This window comes from Trichechus manatus, unplaced genomic scaffold (assembly GCF_000243295.1).
Source record: "Trichechus manatus latirostris isolate Lorelei unplaced genomic scaffold, TriManLat1.0 scaffold00004, whole genome shotgun sequence".
NCBI classification, from domain to species: domain Eukaryota; kingdom Metazoa; phylum Chordata; class Mammalia; order Sirenia; family Trichechidae; genus Trichechus; species Trichechus manatus.
Window position 1 is genome coordinate 7,695,423 of NW_004443940.1, and position 16,473 is coordinate 7,711,895.

Sequence of the window (16,473 nt, forward strand, 5' to 3'; positions counted from 1 at the left end):
TTCGTTTTTTTGGTACATATAAGAATACTGAATATAGTCCATGGTATATTCAGTATTCTTCGCCAACACCACAATTCAAAGGGAATTAATATGACCCCAAGTTCTAGTTAAAAGTGGTCAGTGAAGTCTAAATAGTGCCCTTTAATATGGTGTCTCAGTATAGCAAGCAGAAAGTTTTTCCAAGGTTCATTCTTTTGGGCTGCATCTATTTTAGATACATCACTCAGGACTTGTGAGAGTTTAGAGAACAAGTTTTTTAAATGAATGACTCTAGAAGTTTGATCTCTAACAGTGGTTCTCAAATTTGAGCATGCATCAGAATCCCTGGAGGACCTGCTAAAGTACAGATTACTGGGCCCCTCCCAAGAGTTTCTGATTCAGCAGGTGAGGACAGCGCTCTTGGTCCAGAGACCACTCTTTGAGGACCACTGCTTCAGAATACACTGCAACGAACCCCCGATGAGCAGCAAACAAATTCCAAAACACAGGTTCTTTCTTTGGTACTTACATGTGGCTGCTGCACATTTTAATAGGCTTCCATTTTTTCATACTACTAAAAGCTATAAATATCTATATTCTAGAAGGAAGTACACCAAAATGTTCACAGCATCTCTGGGTGGTAGGATTATATGTGTTTTTATTTCTTCTTTTTGACTTTCCACGTTTTATTAATTGTTTACATTGAGCATGTGTAACTTTTATAATCAGATTTTTAAAAATCTAAAGGCTAAGGAAAAGAAAGAAAAGAGTGAAGAATACTCTTGTTGGAGGGCTTGATTCTTCTACCACTAGCTACAGAGAGCAAAGGGGAAAGTATAACAATAATAGATAACATTGGAGCAATTTCCATGTGCTCTTTTCTCATGTGCACCAGTTCATTTAATCTCCATCAGCCTGAGGAGATGGATATGGTCATCTTTATCATAATCATCAGCAGCAGCAGCAGCATCATCCTCATAGTCAGCACGTAACAGATAAGGAAACTGATACACACAGCTAGTAACTGGAGAAGCCAGGATTTGGAACAAGTTTACATGGTACCGTGCTTAACCCCACATACAGGTCTTCCTGAGGAACGTCTGACCACTTGGCCACCCTCCACTAGAACAAATCTTGGAAGACATCTTCCCCCCAGGCTCTCTCTTGTAAATGCCACATGGAGAGTCATTCACACAGGACACTGATAAATGTCCCCTCCAGGAACCTCCCACCTGTCAAGAGGCCCTCTGCAAACTGGAGGTCCTTTCCTCATTACAGTCGAGAGGAAAACCAGCCTCAGTTGGGTAGGACCGCCTGGCAGGCTGAGAACAAGGCCACCCAATCAACTCAACAAACACCTATCAAGGGCCTATTGAAGAGCACATTGCAACAGGCATTTAAGAGACATTAATATCTAACCCCAACACCCTCCAAGATAGGTTTGTTTTTTTAAATCATTTTCCCCATTTCAGAGATGAAGAAAGTACAGATCAGAAAGGGTAAGTGGCTTGCCCATCTCCCCTCCCAGAGCTAGGATTTTTCTCTTTTCCAAACACCCACCTCTTCCCAATCCCCTGTCCCCCAGGCAGACTGAGCAGTTGTTGGTTAATACAACCACATGTTAATGGTATTTTCAGATCTCCTCTCTCCACCACAGGCTGATGTTGGTAGGGAGGAAAGCAAAGGGATTAGATTTCTGGCTGCAGCAAGAGGACCTGCCTGAAGTAGGGGGTGGGAAAGTGGAGGTGGCAGCCCCAGGAACCTTGGAGTCAGAAGAGGGGGGTCGGGAATAAGGTCAAGCTTCAGGTGTGTGGGAGAGGGAAGGGGGGAAGCCGAAAGCGACAGCTCTTTCACCATCTTAGCTTTCTCACAGCAGGCCAGGCCAGGCAGGACTGGGCAGCCTCTGGTCTTCACTAGAAGGAAAGGTGAGTGCTTTTGACAAAATGTGGGCTGAAATCCCTCCACACACACACGTTAAAATGACCCCAGTGGACCACCCCAGGGCTGCCAGGCCCTAACTAGACAATCTTGTTTGTTTGTTTTAACTTCTTGGCCTAAAAATAGGTCAAGGAGGAGAGGGGAGTGTCTTAGTTACCTAGTGCTGCTGTAACACAAATATCACAAGTGGGTGGCTGTAAAGAACAGAAATTTATTGTCTTAACTTTTGGAGGCTAGATGTCCAAATCGGAGCATTGGCTCTAGAGGACGGTTCCTCCTTGTCAGTAGCCCCAGGAGTTCCTTGAAGATCCTTGGTATTCCTTGGGGTCTGTTTTTCTCTTGTGTGGTTCTAAAACCACTTCCATACTTTAGGTATTTGTTACAGCAGCAACCCCACTTCTCTGTACCAAATTCTGTCTTAGTAATCTAGTGCTGCTATAACAGAAATACCACAAATGGGTAGCTTTAACAGACAGAAATTTGTTTTCTCACAGTGTAGGAGGCTCAAAGTCTGAATTCAGGGTGCGAATTCTAAGGGAAGGCTTTTCTCTCTGTCGGCTCTGGAGGAAGGTCCTTGTCTCTTTTGAGCTTATCTGTTCCTGGGTGATCTTCATGTTACTCATCATCTCTCTTGCCCCATCTCTGCATCTTTTGCTTTCTTGTTTAATCTCTTTTATGGCTTAAAAGAGATTGACTCAAAATATAGCCTCCACTAATCCTGCCTCATTAACATAACAAAGACAACCCATTCTCAAATGGAATGATGACCGTAGGCATATATAGGTTAAGATTTACAACACTTATTTTGGGGGGTCACAATTCAATCCATAACATTCATATTTACAGATACAGGGGTTAAGTCTTCCACATTTCTTTTTAGGGGCTGCAATTCAATCCATCACAGGGAGCAGAGAGCTGGATTCAAAATAATGTGTGGGATGACAAGCAAAGATTATTGTACATGAAAAACTGCCTTTTTCAATATTTCTCAGTTATTTTAAAGTAAAAAAAAAAACAAAAACCTGTTACTAAAAATAAAAATACCATAAAAGGCGCACTGTGCTTGTAGTACCAGTTGTCCATTTAAACATAAAAATATTTTTTTTAATTAAGTATATTTCAAGATCGCCATCCCTCCACTGGGACTGGCATCTTTGTTATAACCCCACTCAAGTGCTCTTCCTCTGGGTGGAGGTTGTATGGACCCCGAATGCAACTGCCTTCACCTGTGTCTACAAAGCTTAGAGAATGTTCACTTCAGACCATTTCAAAACCGACTTTCAAAGTTTGGTCTCGTGTAGAATCTTGAAGGTTTTGCTCTGTGCAAGTGAAGCAAAGAGCATGAACCATTAGGAATTTGCATTTAAAGCATGATCATGATCTTGCCTTGGGTGTTCCACCCTTAGTCCCTCAGCACAACTTGCTACCCAAGAGACACACTAACTGGACTGGACATCAGGAGCTGCCTGTCTTCCCCTCACTACCTCATTCTCAATCTGGCCAGCCATGTGATGGGATGATGTACAAATGAGCAGTCCGTTCCCACTTAACCTCCCTCACATTGTGGCAGAGAGAGAGTACGCTCTGGTGTCTGATAATCCTAGTTTTGCGTTCTGGTTTTTTCACTTACAGTCTCTGAGACCCTGGTACACTGCTCAATCTCTCTAAGTCCAGTTTCCTCATCTACAGAATGGGAATAAAAATACCATCAATATTACAGAGCTGTTTTAAGAATTAAACAAAATAATGCCCCTAAAGTACCTTGGACACAGTGAACACTGAATAAATGGAAATTTATTTTATTATTCTTCCACCTGTAGACCCTTCTGCTGCCTCTGGCCACCTCCCATCACCTGTGCAGGATGGAATTTTAGAGGGCTCCATTTGCCAGCAGGCTCTGGCCCATTCACAGTGGTGTGAGGCCTTACATTGGGTGTTCTCTGGCTTCCTAGGTTATACTGGGGCCCAACACTCATTTATGGCTGTGGTTTTAAATCTGATCTTCTAGGAGTCCCATTGGGACCTGCTGAGGGTAGTGTGGGGGGAGTGTAGGAGGCAAAGGAAGAAATGAGCTTCAGGGAACAATTTCTTTTCTTTCTTTCTTTATTTTGGTGCATGTGTGTGGTAAATACGTATGTAACAAAACATTTGCCTTTCAACCATCTTCACATGTGAAGTTCAGTGACACTAATTATGCTCATCATGTTGAGGGAACAAGTTTTGTTGAGGAAAGAGTTTCTTTACCTTTTTGCTTGTTTTATTTTTATTGTAATTTGAAAACCACTGACTTGCAGTGTTGTTTCTTTGAGGGAAAATGTGCTTCAAGTTCCAGGCCACAACCTGTTGCTAAGCCAGGGACTGCAGTTAACAGAATGACATAATCAGTGAGCCAGTATTAAAACATTGCTAGAGGCAGTGAAACAGAACCTGGCCTCTCAACTGAGACATCAAAAACATTCCAAGCTCAAGTGTATCTGATGTTATGGGTCCTTTTCTTCTCTCTTAATGAAACACATCTATTTATTCAACAATGATTTAGTTAACCCCAATGATGAGCCCAGAGTAGAGGCTGGCACTGGAGATACTGAGATGAATAAACCCTAGGACCCGCCTTGAAGGAGCACTCAGCCTGGTGGAAAGTCAGATGGGAAAGCCATTGGGCTCTACTAAGCAGGGCAGGTGTGCAAACAAACAGGCATCATAAGGAAGGTAAGCTGGACTGAATATCAAAAGATAAGTAGGTGTTGGGAGTGGACGGGGTGATTCAAAGCACAGAGCACAATCATGGAACAGCTAGATAGCAAGGCACAAGTACCAGACAGGTCCACCAGACTCCTCCCACCCCAACTTCCCCTTCAGACTGAAAAGGCCATGCCCACAGGCCCTTAACTGGCAAACTGTGATAGGGTGGTCTTCGACAAGAGTGGTTACTGATTGGATGGGTGGACACCTGACTCCAAGGCTCAGGTTGGTGGGGTCCCCTATGAGGTGTTCATTACAGATGATGTTAATTAAATAAGCCAATCACCTGCTCCCTCTGGCATTTACACAGAAAGAATAGCAGGGATTTGGCAGTAAATGAAGAGTCAAATGCAGAAGAGCAAGGACAACAGACTGAACTAGACAAAAACCAGTTGTCATCGCGTTTATTCAACTCATGGCAACCCCATCTGTGTCAGAGTATAACTGTGCACCATAGGGTTTTCAGTGACTAATTTTTTGGATGTAGAGTGCCAGCCTTTCTTCCAAGGCACCTCTGGGTGGACTCAAACATCCAATCTTTCAGTTAACAGTCAAACACGTTAACCTTTTGCCAGGTACTCCATTACTGCCTTAATTGCATTGTTAAGGCTGAATTTCTCAGGCATGCTCCCACGCATGCATTCTGTGCTAACAGCATACCCAAGATTCATTCTCTGTTTCTTTCTAAGAAAACACTGATTTTTGTTCTAGGTGGCAAGATGAGCAGCAAACAAACTACATTTCCCAACTTTCCTTGCAGCTAAGGGTGGCCATGTTACACAGCTCTGGTCAATGAGAGGTAAGTAGAAGCCTGTTGGGGTTGTTTGGGGAAGTTTTGTTTTCACAATATAGGGAGTGCTCCTTTCATCCTTGCCATGTCCTGCTTTCTGGCATGTGGCACAGACTTCCTGCAACTTAAGGTAACCAAGCTTAGGAAAGAAGAGCAAGAAGGTAGAAGGAGCTTGGGGCATTGGTGCTATCGTGGCACTGTTGCAGCAGCCTTGGACTTCCCACCTCCAGAATTCTTAATATGTGAGAAAAGAGAAGTTCCACAAATTTATGTTTGTGTCTCTGTACATGCAGCCAAACACACCCTCTAGCTGATCAGCTCTCAGTAATCTCTCTCGAGGAACACCTATTCTGTATCAAACTCTAGGTTGGTTGCTGAGGATGTAATGGTGAACAAGACAGGGTCTTTCAGGAAGCTCACGGTCTGGTTGAGAAAGCAGATTCTATAAAATTAGTAGTAACACATCATGATAAAGGCTACTGATGAGGTAATCACCAGTGGTCAGGGAAGATCAACTCTGTCTGAATGGGCCAAGCAGACTTCAAGGAGAGAGATGTTTGTATTTGGACTTAAAGAATTAACATTTGCATCACCCTGGACTTTGAGCCCTACTTCTAATCTGTTCTGGTTAGTTATTGCCACATAACAAATCACCTCAAAACTCAGTGGCTTAATAGAACAGCAATTATTTTATCTCTCACAATTTTCGTAAGTGAGGAATTTGGGAATGGCTCAGCCAGGTGGTTCAGGCTCAGAGTTTCTCAGGCAGTTGCAGTCAGGTAGTGACTGGGGCTGGAACAGCAGGGAGCTGGAGTGTCTGATGACTGGCTAGGCATTTTTCTCATTTCATGTCACTTCAGAACCTCTCCATGTTGTTTCTCCCTATGGGCCGGTTGGACTTCCTCACAGCATGGCAGCCACAGGGCCGTCAGGCTGCTTACATGGCAGCTGAAGGCTTCAGAGGAAGAGTTCCAGCAAGCAAGGTGGAAGCCACATCACCTTTTATGACCTAGTCTCAGACGTCATGTAGAATCACTTCCATCATACTCTCTTGGTTGAACTTGCCACAAAAGCCCAACCAGTCTTCAAGCCCACCTCCTGATGGAAGGAATATAAGAAAATTGTGGGCATATTTTCAAATTTCCACACAGTCTCAGATCAGCCTTTCAATAAATCTCCATTTTCTAAGGGTTAAAGATTAAGGTTGAGATTGAATCTCTGTTCCTTGCACATTAGACAAACTACAGTTAAGTTCAGCAGGACTGAGGCATAAAGCATGAGCAGAGCACAGGGAAAGATAAGTATGGATAAGTAGGCAAGGGTTTCTCATGTCAGACTAAGAAATGTAGACTTTTTCCTGCAGGTGTCCACTCTTCCTTCCAGGACAAGTGAGAACAGGTACGAGTGACTAGGTGGCCTCTAGGGCAAAGACTGGAAACTTATGTTCCATGGCAAGAGGCACCTCACAGATATGTTTTGTGCAGCCCATACGATAGTCCTTAAATTGGGAGCTATCCTACAAAAACCAGTATTTCTGTATTCACTTGAAAAATTAGAAAATCTGGTCACGGTGGACTCTCACTGCATGGCAACAAGGCAGGAGAGCAGAATAACAGCTGTCCTCTTTAAATGGAACATGTGCTCTCCAGTTTGCCATTGTGTCCACCAATTCTTATTGCATCACAATTATACTGTTTCATTATTTATGTTATTTTCCCCATAAACATGTGAGTTTGTGACCCCTGATATCATTTTCTCATGAGTAAGAGCCTTGCTGGACCTAGGCTCATAACCCCTCACCATCCCAACCCCACGCCTTTTAACACTTGGCCATGGAATAGATATATTATCTTTTCACGCAATGTATATTTGCTTAAAATTTGTAAATACTACCTGCACATATGTGTTTCCAACTGTTTTTAAAGAGAAACCTTGTGCCTGGGGGCACCTCATCTACAGAACCCACGGAACTGGATATGGTCCAATTTGTTTAGAACAAATGGGAACAATTAAGTACCCAGTAAAGAGTAAATTGGGCACTAGATGACTTCGCCACAGGGGAAGTTACTTCAGCTGCCCTTGGGAGCCAGCATCATGGTCAATTAACCCACGGGTGATGTCAACCAATCAGAACCCATCAATGCCCAGTTCAGATGCAAATCACTGAGTGACATGTGTCCTCACCTCACAGGAAGTAGCTTGTCATACTCGTCTTTAATTCTCCAAATCTAGTTCTTTCTTCAAGTTCTAAATCCAGTCACAACTTCATCTGCAAGCCTTCCCAGACCACTCTGGTTAAGTAGACTGGGTCTTACCACCCAGGACAGCCTCCAAGACTGGCTTCGTGCCTGTATTTCCAAGTCCCTTCCTCCCAGTTCCTCCATCACTGTGCCTCATCTCCCATTGGACCTTTGGCCCATAGCTTGCCCCAATATGGCTGCAATCCTAGCTTACCAGACAGCCTGATGTCCTACTATAGCCTCTCTGGCTGAGTCTGCTTCCCCAAGGCCTTTCCTCCCCTCTGGGTGGCTCTAGAGCCAGTACCACACCCCCTCGCCACCTGTCCTTCCATAAATGCCTATTCCTGTATTTGTCAGAGACACTGAAACCAGTGAGTGGGTGAAAATGGAAAGAGTGAAAAGAACAAACTCGTGGCATACAAAGAAATAACCAGCTAGGGACTGGATGACATGGACCCTGGTGTCTTCACTCAGAATTGAAAACGAACTGCTGAAGACACATGGACACGTGAGTAGCCACCACTGGTCCATACCTATTTTTCTGTTCAGATTGCCTCTTTGGATTTGAGAAGAGGAGCTTTTTGGGAGGTAGGGGTCAGCATGAGAAGGGGGACGGTCTGAAAGATGCAGGTTGGGTGAGTGTCACCTTTAGGAATAAAAGAGAAGAGCAAGAGGACAATGAGAGTCTCAGAACTGTTTGTGAAAGGGAATCAAAAGCAATAGACCGAATCCTTTTTGTTTACTGGTAACTGTTGGTACGGAGTATCACATAAAGTGCCCTGACCCAAACATTTAAAAATGAAGTACTATTGTAATTTAGGGTATATGGATGGGGAAGAATCAGGAGTTTACAATATAGAAAAACTCATGCCTGGATTAAAGTAGCCAGGTGATCTAATTACTGCAAGAAATGATCAAAATTTAATTAATGTTTCTAATATACAATAAACATTGAATAATATCACGGTTGTGTTGAGATTATATAGACAATATGCCCAATGAGGTCAGATTAGGTAACAACTAACATGATGATTAAATGCGGCCCATCTGTCAATCACACATTTATGCATTAGTTGACTTCCTAATATTTATTAAGGGTCTACTCTGTGCAAGATGCCGAGGATGCAGTGATGAGGAAGAAGGACACTGTCCCTGACTTCATGGTGATTACAGTCTAGGACCAGTTATCCTCAACTAAAGGTAGTAACATCCATATCCCCAGTGGGGACTAGGACATATGGAAGGCACTGTTGGTTGCACAATGACTGAGGACCCCACTGGCATTTAGTTGGTGGGGACCAAGGATAAACATTCTACAATGTACAGACTCTGACTAAAATGCCAACAGCACTCCCACCAGGAAATACTGGTAGTGCAAGGTATGACATTTTAGAGGCACCATAATACCTATTGCCTTCAGGTTGATTCCAACTCATAGTGTTCCTATAGGACAGGGTAGAACTGCCCCATAGGGTTTCCAAGCCTGTAAATCTTTACGGGAGCAGACTGCCACATCTTTCTCTTGTGGAGTGGCTGGTGGGTTCAAACTGCTGACCTTTTGGTTAGCAGCCAAGTGCTTAATGACTGCGCCACGAGGGGTCCTTTTTAGAGGCAGATTTTCTTATAATAATGAGACCAAGTACATAATGCCTATTTTTTAGTAGAAAACTATGATATTTATTAACATATAGAAGTATAACGTTAATGAAAGTTTAAAATTTGGAAACTGTGACATAGTACACTTACTCTACACAATACTTTTTTTTAATATTGTGCTTTAGGTGAAAGTTTACAGAACAAATTAGTTTCTCATTCAACAATACACAAATTGTTTCGTGATATTGGTTGCAAACCCTGTGATGTATCAACACTGTCCTCTTCTCCACCCTGAGTTACCTGTTAACATTCATCCGGTTTTCCTGTCCCTTTCTGCCTTCTCGTCTTTGCTTTTGGGCAGGTGCGCCCATTTAATCTCATATACATGATTGAACTACAAAGCACGTTCCTCACGTGTGCTGTTGTTTGTTTTATAGACCTGTCTAATCTTTGGCTGAAGGGTGAGCTCCAGGAGTGACTTCAGTTCTGAATTAAAAGGGTGTCTGGGGGCTATGCTCTCGGGGTTCTTCCAGCTCTGTCAGATCACTAAATCTGGTCTTTTTTGTGAATTTGAATTTTGTTCTACATTTTTCTCCCACTCTCTCCAGGATCCTCTATTGTGATCCTTGTCAGAGCACTTGGTGGTGGTAGCCTGGCACCATCTAGTTGTTCTGGGCTCATGCTGGTGGAGGCTGTGGTACGTTAGTCTTTTGGACTAACCTTTCCCTTATGTCTTTGATTTTCTTCCTTCTCCTTTGCTCTGGACAGGATGGGATCAGTAGATGTATCTCAGATAGCCAGTTGGAAGCTTTTAAGAACCCAGATGCTACTCACCAAAGTCAGATGTAGAACATTTTCTTTATAACCTATGTTATGACAATTGACCTACATGTCCTCTGAGACCATGGTCCCAGCCTTCAGCCCAGTAAAGCAGTCCCTCAGGGAATTTGGATGTGTCTATGAAGCTTCTATGACTTTGCCTTAGTCAAGTTATCCTGACTTCCCTTGTATTGTGTACATCTTTCCCTTCACCAAAGTTACCATTTATCTAATTAGTGATTTGCTCTCCCTGCCCCTCCCCTCCATAACTATCAAAGATTGTTTATTTCTGTGTATAAACCTTTTATTGAGTTTTTATAAAATAGAAGTCTCATACAGCATTGTCCTTTTGTGATTGACTTATTTCACTCAGCATAATGCCCTCCAGATTCATCCATGTTGTGTGGTGTTTCGTGAATTCATCATTGTTCTTTATGGTTGCATAGTATTCCACTGTGTGTATGTACCATAATTTATTTATCCTTTCGTCTGTTGATGGGCACTTAGGTTGTTTCCATTTTTTTGCTGTTGTGAACAATGCTACAACGAACATGGGTGTGGGTATGTCTATTTGTGTGGTGGCTCTTATATCTCTAGGATATATTCCTAGGAGTGGGATTGCTGGATCATATGGTATTTCTATTTCTAGCTTTTTAAGGAAGCACCATATCATTTTCCAAAGTGGTTGTACCATTTTACATTCCCAGCAGCAGTGCATAAGAGTTCCAATCTTCCCACAACCTCTCCAACATTTGTTATTTTCTAGGTTTTTTTTATTAGTGCCAGTAATGTCGGGGTGAGATGGTATCTCATTTTAGTTTTGATTTGCATTTCTCTAATGGCTAATAATCACTAGTGTTTCTTCATGTGTCCGTTAGCTGCCTGAATGTCTTCTTTGGTGAAGTGTCTGTTTATATCCTTTGCCCATTTTTTCATTGTATTATTTGTCTTTTTGTTGTTGAGGTGCTGGGGTACCTTATACATTTTAGAAATTAGACCTCTGTCAGATACATCATAACCAAAAAAATTTTCCCAGTCTGTAGGTTCTCTTTTGACTCTTTTGGTGAAGACTTTTCTTTTTTAATTTTTTTACTGTACTTTAGATGAAGGTTTACAGAACAAATAGTTTCTCATTAAACAGTCAGTACACATATTGTTTTATAACATTGGTTAACTACCCTACAGCATGTCAACACTCTGCCTTCTCAACCTTGCGGACCTTTTATTTTGGTGAAAATATACATAGCCAAAGTTACACCATTTTGAAAGTTTCTACATGTACAATTCAGTGACATCGACTACATTCTTCCAGTTGTAGTGGTGAACTCTTTTGATGAGCTTAAGTGTTTAAATCTTTTTAGGAGATCCCAGTTATCTAGTTTACCTTCTGGTGCTTGTGGGTTGTTAGTTATGGTTTGTATCCTATTTATGCTGTATATTAGGGCTTCTAGAAATGACCTTATTTTTTCTTCCATGATCTTTATAGTTTTTGGTTTTATTTTTAGGTCTTTGGTTCATTTTGAATTAGATTTTGCATACAGTGTGAGGTATGAGTCCTGTTACATTTTTTTACAGATGGACATCCAGTTTTGCCAACATCATTTATTAAAAAGACTGTCTTTTCCCCACTTGATGGACTTTGGGTCCTTGTCAAAGATCAGCTGACTGTAGGTGGATGGATTTGTGTCTGGGTTCTCAATTCCATTCCATTGGTCTATGTGTCTGTCATTGTACCAGTACTAGGCTGTTTTGATTACTGTAGCTGTATAGTAGTTTCTGAGATCAGGTAGTGTGAGGCCTCCTACTTTGTTCTTCTTCAGTAATGCTTTGTTTATCCGGGGCTTCTTTCATTTCCATAAAAAGTTAATTATTAGTTTTTCCATCTGGTTAAAGAATGCTGTTGGTGTTTGGATCAGGATTGCATTATATCTGTAGATTGCTTTGGATAGGATTGACGTTTTCACAATGTTGAGTCTTCCTATCCATGAGCATGTTATGTTTTTCCAGTTATGTAAATCTCGTTTGGTTTCTTGCAATAGTGTTTTGTAGTTTTCTTTGTATAGGACTCTTTCATCCCTAGTTAAATTTATTCCTAAGTATTTTATCTTTTTAGGGGCTATTTTTTGGTTGGGAGTTTTTTAATTACCTTTTCAATCTCTTCTTTTGTTATGCGTATATTTAGTTGTTCTACCTCTGTTTGTGTTAGTTTAGGTAGGTAGTGTGTTTCTAGAAATTTGTCCATTTCCTCTAGGTTTTCAAATTTGTTGGAGTACAGTTTTTCACAGTACTCTGTTATGATCCTTTTTGTTTCACTTGTGTCTATTGCAAAGTCCCCCATCTCATTTCTTAAATAGGTTAGTTGCTTACTCTCCCGTTTTTCTTTTGTCAGTTTGGCCAATGGTTTGCCAATTTTGTTGATCTTTTCAAAGAATCAACTTCTAGTTTTGTTGATTCTTTCTATTGTTTTTTTATTCTCTATTTCATTTATTTCTGCTCTGATCATTATTATTTCCTTTCTTCTGGTGGCTGTGGGTTTCTTTTGCTGTTCTCTTTCTATTTGTTCGAGTTGTAGGCTAATGTTTTGATTTTATCCCTTTCTTCTTTTTTGATGTGTGTGTCTATTGCCATGAATTGATCTCTGAGCACTGCCTTTGCTGTGTAGCAAAGGTTTTGGTGTGATGTGTTTTCATTCTCATTTGATTCTAGGAATTTTTTTATCCCTTCTTTGATTTCTTCTATTACCCAGTGACTTTTATGCAAGGTGTTATTCAATTTCCATGTTTTTTTTACTTTTTTCCCTTGCTCTTCCTGTCATTAATTTCTACTTTTATGGCATTGTGATCAAAGAAGGTGCTTTGTATTATCTCAGTGTTTTGGATTTTGTCAAGGTTTGCTTTGTGGCCTAAAATGTAGTCTATTCTGGAGAATGTTTCATGTGCGTTGGAAAAGAATGCATACTTTGTTGCTGTTGGGTGGAGTGTTCTATACATGTCTATGAGGTCAAGTTGGCTGATTGTGGCCTTTAGATCTTCTGCATCTTTGTTGAGTTTCTTTCTAGATATTCCGTCTTTAACCAAGAGTGGTGTGTTGAAGTCTCCTACTATTATTGTGGAACTATCTATTTACCTTTTCAGTGCTTTTAGAGTTTATGTGTTTTGGAGCCCTGTGATTGGGTGCAGAGATATTTATTAAGGTTATGTCTTCTTGGGATATTGTCCCTTTAATCATTATATAATATCCTTCCTTGTCTTTTATGGTGGATTTTGACTTAAAGTCTATTTTATCTGAGATTAGTATTGCCACTCCTGCTCTTTTTTGGTTGCTGTTTGCTTGATTTTTTTTTTCATCTTTGATTTTTAATATATTTATGTCTTTGTGTCTAAGGTGTGTCTCTTGTAGACAGCATATTAATGGGTGTCGTTTTTTTATCCATCTGTCACTCTCTGTCTCTTTATGGGTACATTTAAGTCATTTATGTTCAGTGTGATTTCTGATGGCTGTGATTTTATTGCTATCATTTTGTTGTGATTTTTTTTTGTGATGCTGACATTTTCTTTGTTGTTGTTACTTTCCTGCGCTGAGTTTCTTTTGTTTGTGGAATTTCTCTTCATTTCTTTCATTATAGATTTTGTGTTTATTGAGTCTATGTTTTTCTTTTTTATTTTGATGTGTAGGTTTGTTAACTTTCTTTGTGGTTACCTTGAAATTTACCCTTGTCTTCCTAAGTTTGAACCAGTCTTTTATTACTTGATATCGCCTTGACTTTCTCTCTATTTGAAAATTCTATATCCACACCGGTTATTCCCCCTTTTATTGTTTTGACATTGTCATCTTTTACAGACTGACATTTCTGGTTCCCTGTTTTAAATCTTGTAGCTTTGTTTTATCCTTGAGAGTTCATTACCTAGGATGGTATCTGGCTCCTGCTGTCCTGTGCCCTAGATTCAGGTTGTTGTCTGATGTTGGTTCTCTTAACAGAAGACTCCCTTTAATGTTTCTTGTAAGTTTGGTTTGGTTTTTACAAATTCTCTTAATTTCTGTTTATCTGGAAATGTCCTAATTTCACCTTCATATTTGAGAGAGAGTTTTGCAGAATATATTATTCTCGGTTGGCAATTTTTTTCTTTCAAGGTCTTATATATGTCATCCCATTGCCTTCTTGCTTGCATAGTTTCTGCCGCATAGTCAGAGTTTAGTCTTATTGTTTCCCCTTGCTATGTATGTAACTTTTCGTTTTTCTCAAGCTGCTCTCAGAATTCTTTCTTTGTCTTTGGTTTTAGCAAGTATGATTATGATATGTCTTTGTGACTTTCTTTTGGGGCCTATCCTATATGGGTTTTTTTTTTTTTTTCCTTCTTGGCTGGTCAGCTTTTCATCTTTCATGATATTAGGGAAGTTTTCTGCCAGCAAATCTTCAACAATCCTTTCTGTGTTTTCCATTTTCTCCCCCTGTTCTGGAACTCTGATCATGCACAAGTTTTTGCTCTTGATTGTATTCCACATAATTCTTAGGTTTACTTCATTTTTCTTCATTCTTTTCTCTGATTTTTCCTCAAACAAAGTGGCATCCATGGATTTGTCTTCAATTTTGCTGATTCTGTCTTCCATTGTTTCAAATTTCCTCCTAAAACTTTCTATTGAGTTGCCTATTTCTGAAACTTTATTGTTTATCTTTTGGATTTCTAGTTGCTGTTTTTGTATGATTTTCAATTGTTTGTTTATTTTGACATTTTATTCTTGTATTATTTTCCTTAACTCTTCTATTGCTTTGTCTGTTTTTCCTTGATTTTGGCTATGTTTTGGTTGGTTTTGTCTCCCCCCCCCCCATTATTTTGACTATTTTTTTCTTAGTTTGTCTGTGTTTTCCTTGATTTCTTTCCTAATCTCTTGGAAAGCCCTCAATGTTATACTTTTGAATTTCATTTCGGGTAGTTCCAGTCACTTTTATTCTACTGGAAGATCATTTGATGCTTTATTTTGGTCATTTACTAGAGCCACCTTGTCCTGCTTTTTTAAATATGTTTTGATATTGTCTGCTGTCTCCAAGACATTCAGGTATTATTTTCTTTATTTATTGATAGTAAGTGTGTTTGTTTCATCCTGCTTTTTTGTTTTGATTTGATAGGTCTGGGCAGGCAGACCAGGTGCACTTTGCTGCTTGCTCGTCTGTTGGCAAGATAATTCTCACCACCTTGTCGGCATGAGCAGGGCCACTCGCTCAGCTATGGTGCAGCAGGTCGAGTCTGATGGAAAAGGGGAAGAGGGGCATCGGGGTGGGTCATTCATCTGCAGCTTAACGGAGTAGAGCTGGTGGGGAGGGGGGTGGCCCAGGGTGTGTTCTGCTTAGAGCCATGGCACAGCAGGGCAGAGGAGAAAGGTGGGAGGGGGGCAAAGTGAGGGGCGGATGTGGCTAAGTGGAGGAGGGGACTAGGTGGGGTTTGTATTGTGGTCCCCAGAAGTCAGGGCTGCCAAGATGGGGCAGTTCATGCTGCTAATTGCCAGAAGGGTGGGTGTAGGATCATGCTTCTCTCGTTATCATGTGAGAGTGTCTGGGCACTTCCTTAAGCTGCAGCCAGCAAACAGGCTCTTACTTTGCTCTGAGTGTGTCCATGTCACTCCTCTATCTCATCTCCTATTGGGAATTCTGTGAAGGTGCTTCTCTGCACTCTTTGTGCAGGCTTGTTGGCTTTATCCCAAGATGGCCACGCTGTGCCGTGCTGTTTGGCAGGGAACCTCCACTCCATATCTCTACTCATTCACTATTTTCAATCAGTTTCTTCTCCTCAGTGGCTTCCAATGTAATACTTTATCCCTTCATTTGAAGTTTAGGGTTCCAGGATTGAAGCCTGTTATCCATTCTACTTGTTTTTTTGGGTCTTTGTTGTAGAGGGATGGCTTAGTGCATCTGACTGGTCCACCATCTTGGCTCTGCCCTCTCCATAATGCTTGTTTTTGAAGAATAAATTTTTCAAATTCTTTTATGGTATTCCTTTTTAAATCTCATGGTATGCTTGCCTTCTAAATGACACACTTTGAAAAACACTAGTATAGACGTTAAGAGCAAACACTACAGAGTTTGAGTCCCAAATCTATCCTTTACTAGCTTTTGACCTTGAGAAAGTTAGTTCATGTCTCTGAGCTTCCTAACATTAAGTAAATAATACCCACCCCATTTAATTGTTGGATTGCTGGGAGGACTAAAGGAAATGATGTATATAAAAATTATCTTTCATTGTGTCTGAAAATCTGACTGTGAAGAAGATGTGGCTTCAAGCAGTTTGTGTGTGAAGAAAGATGATATGATGGTGGAGGAGGCATTGGGGACAGGGAATTTTTTTTTTTTTTTTTTTTAATAAATAAGAATACCTG

General features: G+C 40.8%; 1 long non-coding RNA gene across 1 annotated transcript in view; it reads left to right on the forward strand.

The window, feature by feature from the left end:
* The first annotated feature begins 5,414 nt into the window (after positions 1-5,414).
* The window catches only part of LOC111820722 (uncharacterized), a 16,100-nt gene continuing 5,041 nt past the window's right edge, over positions 5,415-16,473 (forward strand). Inside the window, exons 1-3 of the long non-coding RNA XR_002824237.1 lie at positions 5,415-5,458; positions 8,047-8,197; positions 8,786-8,889. This is a non-coding gene — a long non-coding RNA (uncharacterized LOC111820722). The remainder of the gene's footprint in view (positions 5,459-8,046; positions 8,198-8,785; positions 8,890-16,473) is intronic.